Raw genomic sequence first — 12786 nt, 5'->3', positions numbered from 1 at the left:
ATCAGTCAACAATGATTTTACGTTAATCACACACAACAATGTTTCCCTTGTCGATCACACACGACCACGATTTTTACACTGATCAAACACGGCAACGTCTTAGCACTGATGTAATACCCGGTATTACATGGTATTGAAAATAAATAAGTTTTGACTATTTTGGCAGGGCCTCGGGTGGTCCGGGAAGGCCAAAAGTCAAATTCGAGTAATTTATTAATGAAATTTGCCAAATTGGCGGCTGGGAGTGCCTCGGGACTTAGATGTCCAAGGAAGAGGGCAAGAGATCGATGAGCATCTCGAGACGAAGCTAATGACGCGGGTGGTGGTCCGATCGGGAATGATTTTCGGAATAAATTATGTATAAGTCCGAGTGGGTGCCAATACCGAATAGTCGGAGGGAACCTCCTGGAAGTTGAGGGGACCCTAGGGGTGGTTCGGTTTTCTGAGTAAGGCAACCCTGAAGCGTTTTCGGGTCAAATAGATGTCCCGTGCAGGCGCAGGGACGAAATCGATATTTTCGAGTAAAAGTCGTATATTAATTTCGAATAAATTGAGATTTTGAGTGGCTTAAGAGTAATTAATTTAGGTCTTAGAGGGCCCAAATGATATTATTGAAAGTCTTAAGTGTAATTAGTAGATCCCAAGTGAAATAATTAAGAAATTGGGGGATTAAGAGGCTAAATAATTTATATATGTATTTATATATATATAGGCGTATATATATAAGAGAACCGCGAGCGCTGCCATCAAAAATTCAAAATTTAAAATGCAATGAAGCAGAGAGGGAGAAGAGAGATTGCTCAGGAGAGCTTGCGACCAAGGGATGCTGAGAGATCGAGGGCCGAGAGCAGGGAGCGGCCGAGGTAAGGAGCTAGAGCTAATCGGCCATGGCAGCTACTGCCATGGCCGACGATGAGGCAGCCTCAAGCGAAGGGGGTGAGGCACCAGGGGGCGCGGAAACGCGTGAGAAGGCTCGCGTGAGGCGGCCATGGGCCGTGCGAGGCTGAGTAGTAGCAGAGGCAGCCATGGATAGCGCGAAGCAGAGCGGCAACGGTGCGGCCAGGAGCTTCAACTGTTGGCCATGGTGGACGTGGCAGTTGCAACGGCTGAGGTCGCGAGCGGAAGGCCATGGCGGTGGCGGCTGAGCAGCGCCTAGGGGCAAGCAGCGGCGGCTGAACCAGCTGGAGCGGTGGCTGGTGCAAGGCCAGATGGTGGCCGGTGGGCAGCGGGTGGCCGTGCGCGGGGCTGCCTGGTCGCGCAGAGGAAGAAGTGGAACAGGGGCGCGGGAGGTGAAGAAGAAAGAAGGAAAAGAGAAAAAGAAACAAAAAATGGAAAAGAAAAGAAAAATAAAAGAAGAGAAAAAAAAAGGAAGAAAATATAGAAAATGGAAAAAAATAGGAAGAAATTCCAAAAAAATTCTGGAAAAATTCTAGAAATTAATTTGGGGCTTGAGGAGCGTGTCAGGAGCTCAAAAATGGGATTTTGGGCGCAAGTGGCGGCTCAGGAGCCAACACCGGTGTGGGCGTTTGATTGGTCTTCTTCTCCAGATTAATCGAGGTATTTAATTTAATTATGTTCTAGTTATTTTCATTATGTGAGATAATGAATTGTGTAGTACTGGTTGGATTGAACCCTCGGGTAGGGTTGATTGGAAATTATTAAACGGCTGATGTATGCCGTGGTTGGTTGTTTGGAGTTAGTGTTGATGGTGATTTTGCGATGTGTGGCGAAATTGAGGGCATTGGGTTAATGCCGAATTTTAATGGAGTTGGGTTTTGTGTGTTTGCCTTTAGGTTCGACCGGGAAGGCGGTAATCCTAGAAGAGCTCAGAGTTCGGGCTGGCGTTCTCGCCGAGGCAGAGATGAGGCTTCGAGCCAGGTAAGGGACGACCCCATGTGGAGGTGGCCTTGCAAGTTAGTAAATGTGTTTGATAATGTTTTTATGTTGCATTGGCATGTAGTGGTTATATCTTGTGTGATGCAAGAACTAGTGGACCTGTGGCCATATGGAGGACTAGTGGTGGGGGCTGATAGGTTGATGCCTCAAACCTTAGTGGGTTGTGAGGATGTGTGAGCCTAGCCTCATTTGCATGCATTTGGCATATATAAACATGATTATACTCATATTTACATGCATTGCACCCTTACTGAGTCTTTATGACTCATGAGGTTTTACCTCATGTGTAGATATTGCAAGTCCAGAAGCAAGCAGGGATGGCGCCGGGAGGCTGTTGTAGAAATTAAATTTGTTACCCGAGATGTGTTGTTGTGTATTCCCTTGTAAACTTTTATACGTAATCAGGTAATTGAGTGTAAGCGATATTGAGCATTAGATGTATTTAATTGTTATAATCATCATAGTGTGATAAATGATTGTGAGATGGTTCTTTGGATATGGCTTAGTTGGCCAAGATGAGTTTTCGGACCAAGTAAAGATCAGCAAGGTACGTTCTCATAAATCCCCAATACTCAGCGAAGTGTTTGTATGCTAGCTTGTGCCTGGGTCACCTCTGGCTTGCTATGGGGCGAGCTGAAGAGAGATGAAGCTCGCTCGGGTTTCGGTTCTCAGTCCGCTGTGTCTTCTTGATTGAGTTAGGACAGATTTCTGAGTGAACCGAAGGGAAGGACGAAGCTTAGTTCCCACCTAGGGCGTTTTTCTTGAAACATAGTCCAACCCTTCAGTTGTGGTTTGATAGGTGAGTAATCTGGTCAATTATTTACCAGTGACACCCGTAAGTGGGAGCGGGTCGTTACAACTGATCAACCACAACAGTGTCACTTCTAATTCCCATTAGACACGCTGACACCCATTCAACTATGGCACTCCGTCATCAATCATACACATCCATAGCTTGAGTCAATCCTCATGGTAGCATCTCATTACCGATCGACTATAGCCATGCTAACACTATATGGGAAGCAACCACCTAGCTCCTCTAGCCATAATCGACCATTCATCACATGGTTTGCTACCTTGACCAGCCAACCTCCACTTATCCCTGACTTACGTATAACCCACGTATCCATTCCACATAGTGGATAACTTCATTCTTTAGCTGATAACATGCACTACCCAAGTCCACACCTCAACCTTAACAATGCACGTGTCATAACACTCTCCCAACTAGGGATTCTTTCTATATTCAACAAAGACACTGAGGTTTTTCTTATTGGAAAATACTAGTTGCCACCTAGGGTTACTTACTTGCATCTAGGAACTCCAATTGGGCAATCCCTCTTAAATGTTCTGCACCCATACCTCAGTTTTCCATCATCATGCCCCACTCTAGGCCTTACTCTGACTATCAAACCCTACAACGAGTGAGTGATCCTACCATTATGCTTTAAGGTCATGGAACCTGCAACCACTGCCCTTGTCACCCTTACCATGCATGCCACAGATTTTTGGCCCTGACCACTCACACATCACTGTGTTGCTTGGTGCATTAGGTGAGCCAACACCCAGTCCTCACAACTGTGTTGCTCCCATACAGTCACACCAGCCCAACATCAGTTCCTAGCAACATGGCTCAGGTTCGTCACTGATTGCATTACACCCATAGTATGACTTCGGGCCTTCGGGTCCCACCTCAAGCCATCATGGTTACACCACCACCCTTGTAACGGTCTTCTAGCCAAGTGTACCATCCTAGTTTCAATTCTATTGGAACATTTTCGAATTCCACCAATCCTTACCATAGCCTTACCCTGAAAAGGCACAAGACTCCATAGCCACCCTAACAGCTTTCTTCTTGGCCCGCAACTAACACTTGACTTTGAGATCTTACCATGCATAATGGTTATCTATATTCTCCTCGATAGCGTTAATACCATGACAACAACGAGTCTCTCTCCAAGGTCGTTGCATCTTAAATATCACAGATCGTCTCAACCACCATGATCTTACCCCCATTACTTTTCCATTCATTGAATAGGCTACTAATCCCCTAGAAACTCCAGCTTTCTCAGATTCTTCTTCTACCAATCACTTCTGTAACACCCCGTCTCGCCAGGCGTGTCACTATAAGGGTATTCTCGGGATTTCTTTTTTTTTTGTTCCAGTTCAACACGCACGGTATACCAAGAACAATCTTCACATGCAGATACAAAACCCCGCGAACCCCAGCCTTGCCCGTTTAACTATCAAGATCAATAATCTTAAACTAAACGAGTCTTAATACAACGCAGCGGATACATTAATGCCAAAACACCATAGTTCTTACATTGTATTTCCATAGCAAAATACGTAATACAGATCAAATGATAAAATCGCTATTATACAACTGTTCATTTACAACCTGAAATGCATAATAAAGCCTCCAAACGTTACAACGACTTAACAAACTAAGCACCATTGGCCCTCAACAGGCCACATCCTTGCCCTCGCAGCAGTCCCTGCCTGGAACATTAAACGTTCCAGGGGCATAGCCCAGGTTAGATGATAAACATCTAAGTGACGGTATAGAAACAGATTATACAATGCATGAGAGACACACGAGCATGGCATATTCAGACAAGCGGCAACATGCAAAACATGTCTAACTTGAGAAACTCCCCTGACATACTTAATCCCTCGAATGCCCCACTGTAACACCCGTTCACCTGGTCTAATGTTAATCCCTCGAGTGCACCGTCGTGACACCCGTTCACCTGGTTTAACATTGTTCCCTCGAGTGCCCCAGTGTGACACCCGTTCACCTGGATTAACATTGTCCCAATCTCAAGTAGACCCCAACCCGTCCCACTTAGAAACAACATTGACACGAATATTAATACTCCGATGATATGAAAATCACTCGCCATGCACCGACTCTTTTGAAAGTAAAAACAGTTGATGCAATATATCACATGTACAATATGCAAATGATGACGTAAATACATAAGTGAAACGCTTTCGCAGAATATAAAGCAGCAGAACTTAAATACATGGGCTACATAACATACATTCAACTCATCATTCAATTCAGCATGCACTTTGCTAAGTGTCATTTCATGCCTCATTCATCCTCGTTTCTACTATAATCTGCATATGGAACGTTTGAATATTCCAGGGGCAAAAGCCAAGTTAGATGATAAATCATCTAAGTAAGGGAATAATAAACATATTCCATGCATGATTGCAAAATGCAAAATGTCTTTATTCCTTTCTAGTTTAAGTCGACCGCACCTAACTACTGCTCCCCATTTTTATAGCCTTCTTACCAGGGAGAGGTGTATGGGTGCACCCTTGGTAAAGCAGCAGTGTCAGTCAATAATCCCAAACCCTGTGCAATGAATGATTAATAATAACATCGTGTACATATGCACATTTCATCATAGTATGTAAATGCAATCTACATGACATATTCACATCAAGACATGACAACATGATAAAACCATTAACAAAAAATTGGGTTTTTGGGTAGAAGCACTTACCTTTTAGCTTAAAATTCAAACCACCTCGAAAAGTGAGAACTGCCTTGATTTACGTGCCAACCTCAAAATTTGCACAAGTCACTTTAACTTAAGCCTTAAAGCACCCTAATCATCATATTTATTTAAATAAGCATTAAAACCTATTTTTCCATAATTTCTTGCATTTTCTTTCTTTTTCTCTCTACTTCTTCCTATTTTTCCTCAATAAATCCAACCTAAATATTTCTTTCTAGAAAGTTTTTTCTCACCTTGACTTAGCATTTCAAGTTTCCTCAGTATGAGTGCCCTAACCTCGAAATGCGCGCGCGATCAATTTCTTAGTTCCGAGCATGCTCCTCAAAGCCCAAATTAATTCCTAGAATTTTCTAACATTTTATGGGATTTTTCTCCATTTTTTTTCCTTTTTCTTATTTCTTTATTTTTCTTCTCTTTTTTTCTTTCTTTTCTTTTCTTTTTTCTTTTCCTTCCTATTCATCTTCTTCCTCGCATTCTTCTGCAACGCACGCCACCTCCAGGCACCCGCCACCTCCTGCGAGCGCCATTCGCCAGCTCTTGTCGCCATCATCGACCATCGCCAGCCGCCGCAGGCCACCTCCTGCGACCCTGCTTGCTCTGGAGCTTGCTGTCGCGGCTGTCATGACCGCGTGTGGTCGCTACAATAGCCAGCCCTTCGCCGCCTCTTCTTGACGCCGACAACCTTCGTGTAACACCCCAAATTTTCCAAACGTGTTATAACTTAGGATTTCAGGAACATAAAAATTTTTCATACCACAATCGCTGCCATACATTACACAAATTCCCAAAAACCCTAATTTTCACCTTCTCAGCTTAACAAACCCAATATTAAATAGCTAAGACAGGTGTTAAAATTTCAAATGCGAAAGCTAAATCAAACCTGATATGGTTCACAACAATAACGTTTTATTTATCATACATAAAATTGTTTAAGACGTCTACAAAATATATTACATAGACATCATCTCTAGCAAGTGATAACTGGACATTTTAAACATATCCAAAATTACATAGGTTCGCACAAAAATATGCTAATCATGCTATAGGCAGTAATTTAAGCAAATTCTTTAGTTACCTCATTTCCCTTAAAGCCGCTCGTCAAACCTGGAACATTTGAATATTCCAGGGACATAGTCCAATTAGAAGATGAATCTTCTAGTGAGAAACTCCAAAAACAGTTTATATCGATGCATGATAAGGTATAAAATGTATGAGAAGACAACAAGAACTACTCCGAAGTGCCTCATGAACACGTTAGCCTCCTCTAACGAGAGCTTTCTCAATGGCGCACGCATAGTGCCTCTCGGGAGGTCCCTAACCATGTCACTTCGGCCCGACCTCATAGCACTCATGCAAGCACCACATCCGTTATCCCTTAGTGTAACGCCCCGCTCCCACTTACGGGTGTTACTCGTGAACAATTACCCAAATTATCCATCTGCTCGGCCTTAGGTGAAGGGTGGACTATGTTTCAAGATGAAATGCCCTAGGTGGGAACTAGGCTCGTCCTTCCCTTCCCTCATTCCCAGGATTCACCAGCGAAAGTGGGCTTTAACCACACCGCATTGGCTAAAAGAAAACTCATGAAAATGCCCAACCGCTGTTTCTTATTTATATTTAATTCTTTTCCCATCCAAGAATTTATCGGGCTCCATAAATCACCATTTAAAACCAATCCATTGATTGATTACCACTTTTGGAGGAAAAACTCAAAATTTTAAATTTCCAAAATTTCGGCATTTTCTCCAAAAATGCCCAAAAAATCCCTTTATTTTGAAAATTCCTCTGGGGGCCCAAAATCAATTAAGAAATGCCCCAATTTCTCCCCAAAATTCCAAATTTTAAAAATATTTGGCCGGCGGGGCCCACTGGCGCGCCCGGGGCCCCGCGGTGCGCCCGCAGCGTGGGCTGTGCGCGCCCGCTGCGCGTCTACGCGGGGCCGCACGCCCGCGCGCCTAGCAGCCCCCTGCTACCTTCTGTAGCTGCCTCCACACTTCTTTTTTTTTTTCTTTTTTTTTTTTCCTTGGGCATTTAAACCCCAAATTTTCCAGAATTTAAAGTAAATAAATAAATTCACTTTCCTTCCATTTTAGCCTCTTTCCTCCAAGTTTTAGGCTTAAACCATGCTCTTTGAATATTTCACAACATACACTTTAATCTCCTTCCATTTCACACAAGAGCCTTACACAATCTATTGTTGCTCACATAACATCATTCATATATGAATACCACACATGATCCACAACAACAATTAGGCTTTCCTAAGCCATAAGGCCACAAATTAAGTACCACAAGTCTAGCCTTCTCAAGTCATAAATTACATCAAACAAAAGATAAATACACCAAGAGCTTCCAACCACAAGCTTGCACTTTCCCTTTTCTTCTTTAATATAAGAACAACCTACAAAGGGAGGATAAAACCTCATGAGCCACAAAGCTCAGTAAGGGTGCATATGCAAGGTAAGTAAAAGCATAACAAGTGTATGTAATAACAAATGCATGCAAGTATGGTTAGGTCATTCCATCCTCACAACCCAACATGGTTTGAGGTATCAACCTACCACTTCTTTTCCACCCCCATGGCCATAGGTCTCATGTACAAGTAAAGCATGCAAAAAGATACATAAAGATTTATGCAACCTACTTACAATGCAATGCAAGGCCTCTACCACTTGGGGCCATCCCTTACCTTAACAATCTTCTCTTTGAAGCTTTAATTCTTCTTCTCAAGAGAGCTTCCCTCTTCATTTGCTCCCATCTAAAATGGTATTTCAACAAGCCACTAAATTTTTGCATACAAGCATACCAAAAAATGAAGAGAAGAAAGCATACTTACCTTGATTTCTTCATTATCTTCTTTCTTTCTTCACTCTTCCCTCCATGGAAGACTTCTTTCTCTTTCTTTCTTTCCTTCCTTCTTCATTTCTACCAATGGCCAAAAGGGAGACAAGTCTCCCACACTTGCCTTTTTATACTAGTTTCCATATTTCAAGAATAAATCCTAGCCATTGAATTTATTTGGTGAGATTAAATCCTCACCCTCCAAACTAACACAATCCATGGCATTAAGTCTTGCTTAACATCTACCATTGGATCTTTTCTCACTTTACAAGACAAAATCTTAGCCATCCAAGGGAAACACAATCCATGTGCTTTGCTAGGTTTTAATCCTAGCCTTTGATTTAAATTTGGAGATTAAATCTCCACCTTCCAATCATCTCTCTTAAAAATCTCTCCACCCATTTGGCAATCCATGCCAACTTCTAAGATTTAATGATAGCCCTTGGATCACTTTCCAAATTCAAGAATTAATCTCATCCCTTGAATTTATATTTATTTCCCATTTAAATTAATGGGACTAATTTCCACCATCACATGAGAGACCACTTGAAAGACATAATACTTTCTTTCTCATTTAAATAAATCCCACAATTTTCCAAGCATTTATCGGTGACCATTTTCCCATTTTTTTTATTAGATTTATTTAAATCTCATATTTTCCAAGGCATTAATGGTGACCATTTACCATTTTCTTTTGGATTTTCTTTAATCCATATAATCATGCCTCTCATTAAATGCTTGAAAGACCAATTAACATTTCTTTTGCATTTAATTTATTCACCCAATTATACTTGAACCACAAAATGCCAAGTGTCACAACAAGACACTAACCTTGGCTTCCAAGTTTAATCTCATCTCTCCAAGTGGCATTACCACATTAATTCACAACTTAGGGAAAATCTAATTATTCTCCTCAAATAATTTAATATCCACCATTTTCCCTATTTCCAAAATTAATTTCCTTTATGGAATTAAATTCCAAAATTCTCAAATACTCTTTGTGAATTTATTAATCCCATATATCTCCACATAAATACCAAATTAGGATTTTTATTCACTTACATACCTAATTCCACATAAGAATTATTTTTTTAATTTATCAAAATACCCTTTATTAGATTTCTCTATCCAAATTACCAAAATACCCTTCTCATGGGCATTCTCAATCTCAAGGATCATCACTTCCTCAAGGGCATTTTTGGAAGTTTACTTACTTCCTTTCCTGTTCTCTTAACACCGGTTACACCGGGTGTTACACTTAGGCTCGCAGTCTTCCCCACGAGAGCTTTCTTGATGGCGCACGCATAGCGCCTCTTGGGGGATATCCGACTTTTTTCCTCGGCCAACAAAAAATAAGTACAACAATATGGCCACACGAATTTTATAAATGCAACAATTAAAAAGACAATAGCATATATTTTCCAGAAAATACATTTCATATATGCGACATGATTTCACATAAGAGAATAACAAGAGTTTATGTATAAGAACTTCATAGAACACGTCTCATGCAATAGAAGTCTCTCATAAGAGAATAAAAAATAGGATTTGGAGTATAAGAGTCTCACCTTGTTGGTTTATCTCTTGGACAGTATAATTTCACAGCAAACGGCCTAGGTTTCTGCAAAAAACACGCGTTTTGGTAAACCTAACCTCAAATATTTTTACATAGTCTAGAAGAATATTAAAGTATGGGCATAACTGGAAAATTTGAAGGAAAATGGAGCCCTCACGTGCCCTAGGAAGGTGGCTCACACGCCTTCACACGCAGCCACTTCCGACGCGTGTATCTCACGCGCTGCTACCAGATTTCGGACAGCATTGCGTCATTTTCGTATTTCAGTCATATCTCCCTCGTTTTAACTCCGATTCGACCCCCGTTTGAACCTACGCGACCCTCTCTTCCCCCTCTACAGGATTATAAAAACAAATTGGACTTACCTCGCTTTTTTTCTGACTGATTTTGGCAAACTCCGGCGAAGGCTCGCAACTCCGACGAGGCTCGTTCTCCCCGGCTTCTCCTTCGATTTCTTCCCGCCTTCTTGCCGAAATTCCTCCTCTCTCTCTAGAGCAAGCTCCTCCTCTTAGAGTGCCTCAACTCTCAAACTTGCTTGAAATGATTTGAGAACAACCCATGGTGCCTTTTTATAGATTTCTTCAACTAATCACATTATGCCACTTGTCACAATCTAAGCCATGGACTCCAAAGACTCAAAGATATATTTGAATGGCTTTTGAAATCAAAAACTTTAACTTTTGAAATCCAAGCTAATTCCCTAACTTCTTCAAATGACATTTTGGCCCTTATTTCAAGTCCTCAACTTTAATATTTTACCACATAAGCTCTTAATTTTATCCTTATTTCGTTTGGATAATTCTCTAATTACAATTACACCCTCAAACATCAAATTTATCGAGATACTTAGAATCTCAAAATTAATAACTCAAAATTACTCGATATGTACGATTTCTGGGAAGCCCTTACCATCATTCTGTCTTTTTAGGCTACAACTTAGGTTAACCGAAAATTGTCTCTTCTTTTATTTCTTTCAGCGCCATAAGTCTCGCCTCGAGACGCTCGCCAAAAATATACCTTTGTCCTTAGGTATCTGTAACGCCCCGCTCCCACTTACGGGTGTTACTCGTGAACAATCGCCCGAATTGTCCACCTGCCCGGCCTGTAGCGAAGGGTGGACCATGTTTCAAGATGAAATGCTCTAGGTGGGAACTAGGCTCGTCCTTCCTTTCGCTGAATCCCAGGATTCACTAGCAGAATTGGGCTTTAGCCACATCGCATTGGCTATAAAGAAAATCTCCTTCAGGCGCCCAATCTCTATTTTCTCATTTTATTTAATTCTTTTCCATTCAAGAATTTTCACCGGGCTCCATAAAATCACCATTTAAAAATCAATCCATTGATTGATTACCAAATTTGGAGGAAAAACTCATAATTTCAATTTTCCAAATTTTCGGCATTTTCTCTTAAAATGCCCGAAAAATCCCTTTATTTTTGAAATTTCCTCCGGGGCCCAAAATCAATAAAGAAATGCCCCAACTTCTCCCAAAATTCCAATTTTTTAAAAAAAAATTGGCCGGCGGGGCCCGCTGGCCCGCCAGGGGCCCGCTGGCAACTGGCCACGCGGCAACGCACCTGGCCGCGCAAGCGCGCCCGCGCGCTCGCCCGCCCGCGCGCGCTCGCCCGCCTGCGCGCGCCTGGCCGCGCGCGCGCGCGGCCGCCTGCCCCCACGCGCATGCGGCCGCCCTGCGGCCTGCAGCTGGTTGGCAGCCCTCTGCTGCCCCAGCTGCCTTCCACACTTCTTTTCTTTTTTTTTTTTTCTTTTCCTTGGGCTATAAAACCCCAAATTTTCCAGAATTTAAAGTGAATAAATAAACTTCAATTTCCTTTAAATTTAGCCTCTTTTTCTCCAAAATTAAGGCTTAAATTTATGCTCTTGATGCTTCCCCAACAACTCAACCAAAGTGAGTTTTTTGCCTAGGCTTCAACATGCCATAAGCCTCAATCTCATTCACTTAAAAAAAATCAACACTTCAAAGGAATACACACTCATAGTCTTAGGCTTCAACAAGCCATTACCAACCCCATAAAATTTACATCTCATGAATCAAACACAATAACATAAGCTTCCATAAGCCATACATTTATAACAAAATAAATAAACACCATGAGCTTCCACCCACAAGCTTGCTACTTTTTCTTCTCTCTTTTGACATAAGAACAACCTACAAGGGGAGGATAAAACCTCATGAGCTCAAAAGCTCAGTAAGGGTGCATATGCAAAGTAAATACAAGCATAACAAATTTATGTAATGGCAAATGCATGCAAGCATGGTTAGGTTATTCCATCCTCACAACCCAACATGGTTTGAGGCATCAACCTACCACTTTTCCCCACCCCCATGGCCATAGGTCTCATGTACAATAAAGCATGCAAAGAGATACATACAAATTTATGCAACCTACTTACAATGCAATGCAAGGCCTCCACCACTTGGGGCCATCCCTTACATTATTCTTGAACCTCCCTATCTTTATTTCAAGAGAGCTTCCTACACCATTTTCTCCCACCTAAAATAGCATTTCAACTTGTCACTCACTTTAAATACAAGAATACTAAATAGAGAAAAGAAGAATGGAACATACCTTGGTTGATCTTCATTTCTTCTCCATTCTTTCATTTTCTCTCTTTCTTCTTCTTGGAAGACAACTCTTCCTTCCTCTCATTTTCTTTCTTTCTTTGAAATGGAAAAACTTGAGACAAGGGCTTACTTTCCCTTTAAATACTACTCTTATCTTGAAATCTCAATTTCAAGACTTAATCTTAGCCCTTGATTTCCATTTGCTTTTTGAAAGAAAATCCCAACCACACAAGAAAGCACAATCCATGTGCTTTGGTCTTGATTACTCTCATCCATTGGATTTTACTCACTTTATAAGAGAAGATCTCAACCTTCAAATTAAAGCACAATCCAAGTGCTTTTGAAAGATTTAATCTCA

The 12786-nt window shown here is 41.5% G+C and overlaps 1 long non-coding RNA gene across 1 annotated transcript; it reads right to left on the bottom strand.

The window, feature by feature from the left end:
* Positions 1 to 11774: 11774 nt before the first annotated feature.
* LOC127812146 (uncharacterized) lies at positions 11775 to 12527 on the bottom strand. Its single transcript, XR_008025830.1, has 3 exons — positions 12433 to 12527; positions 12298 to 12357; positions 11775 to 12011 (listed from the first exon to the last, which is right to left on the bottom strand). It is a non-coding gene; the product is annotated as an uncharacterized LOC127812146 (long non-coding RNA).
* Between the last annotated feature and the right edge of the window lie 259 nt (positions 12528 to 12786).

Source organism: Diospyros lotus, chromosome 1, assembly GCF_014633365.1.
Source record: "Diospyros lotus cultivar Yz01 chromosome 1, ASM1463336v1, whole genome shotgun sequence".
In the NCBI taxonomy this organism is placed as follows: domain Eukaryota; kingdom Viridiplantae; phylum Streptophyta; class Magnoliopsida; order Ericales; family Ebenaceae; genus Diospyros; species Diospyros lotus.
This window is presented reverse-complemented; position numbering and strand designations above follow the sequence as displayed.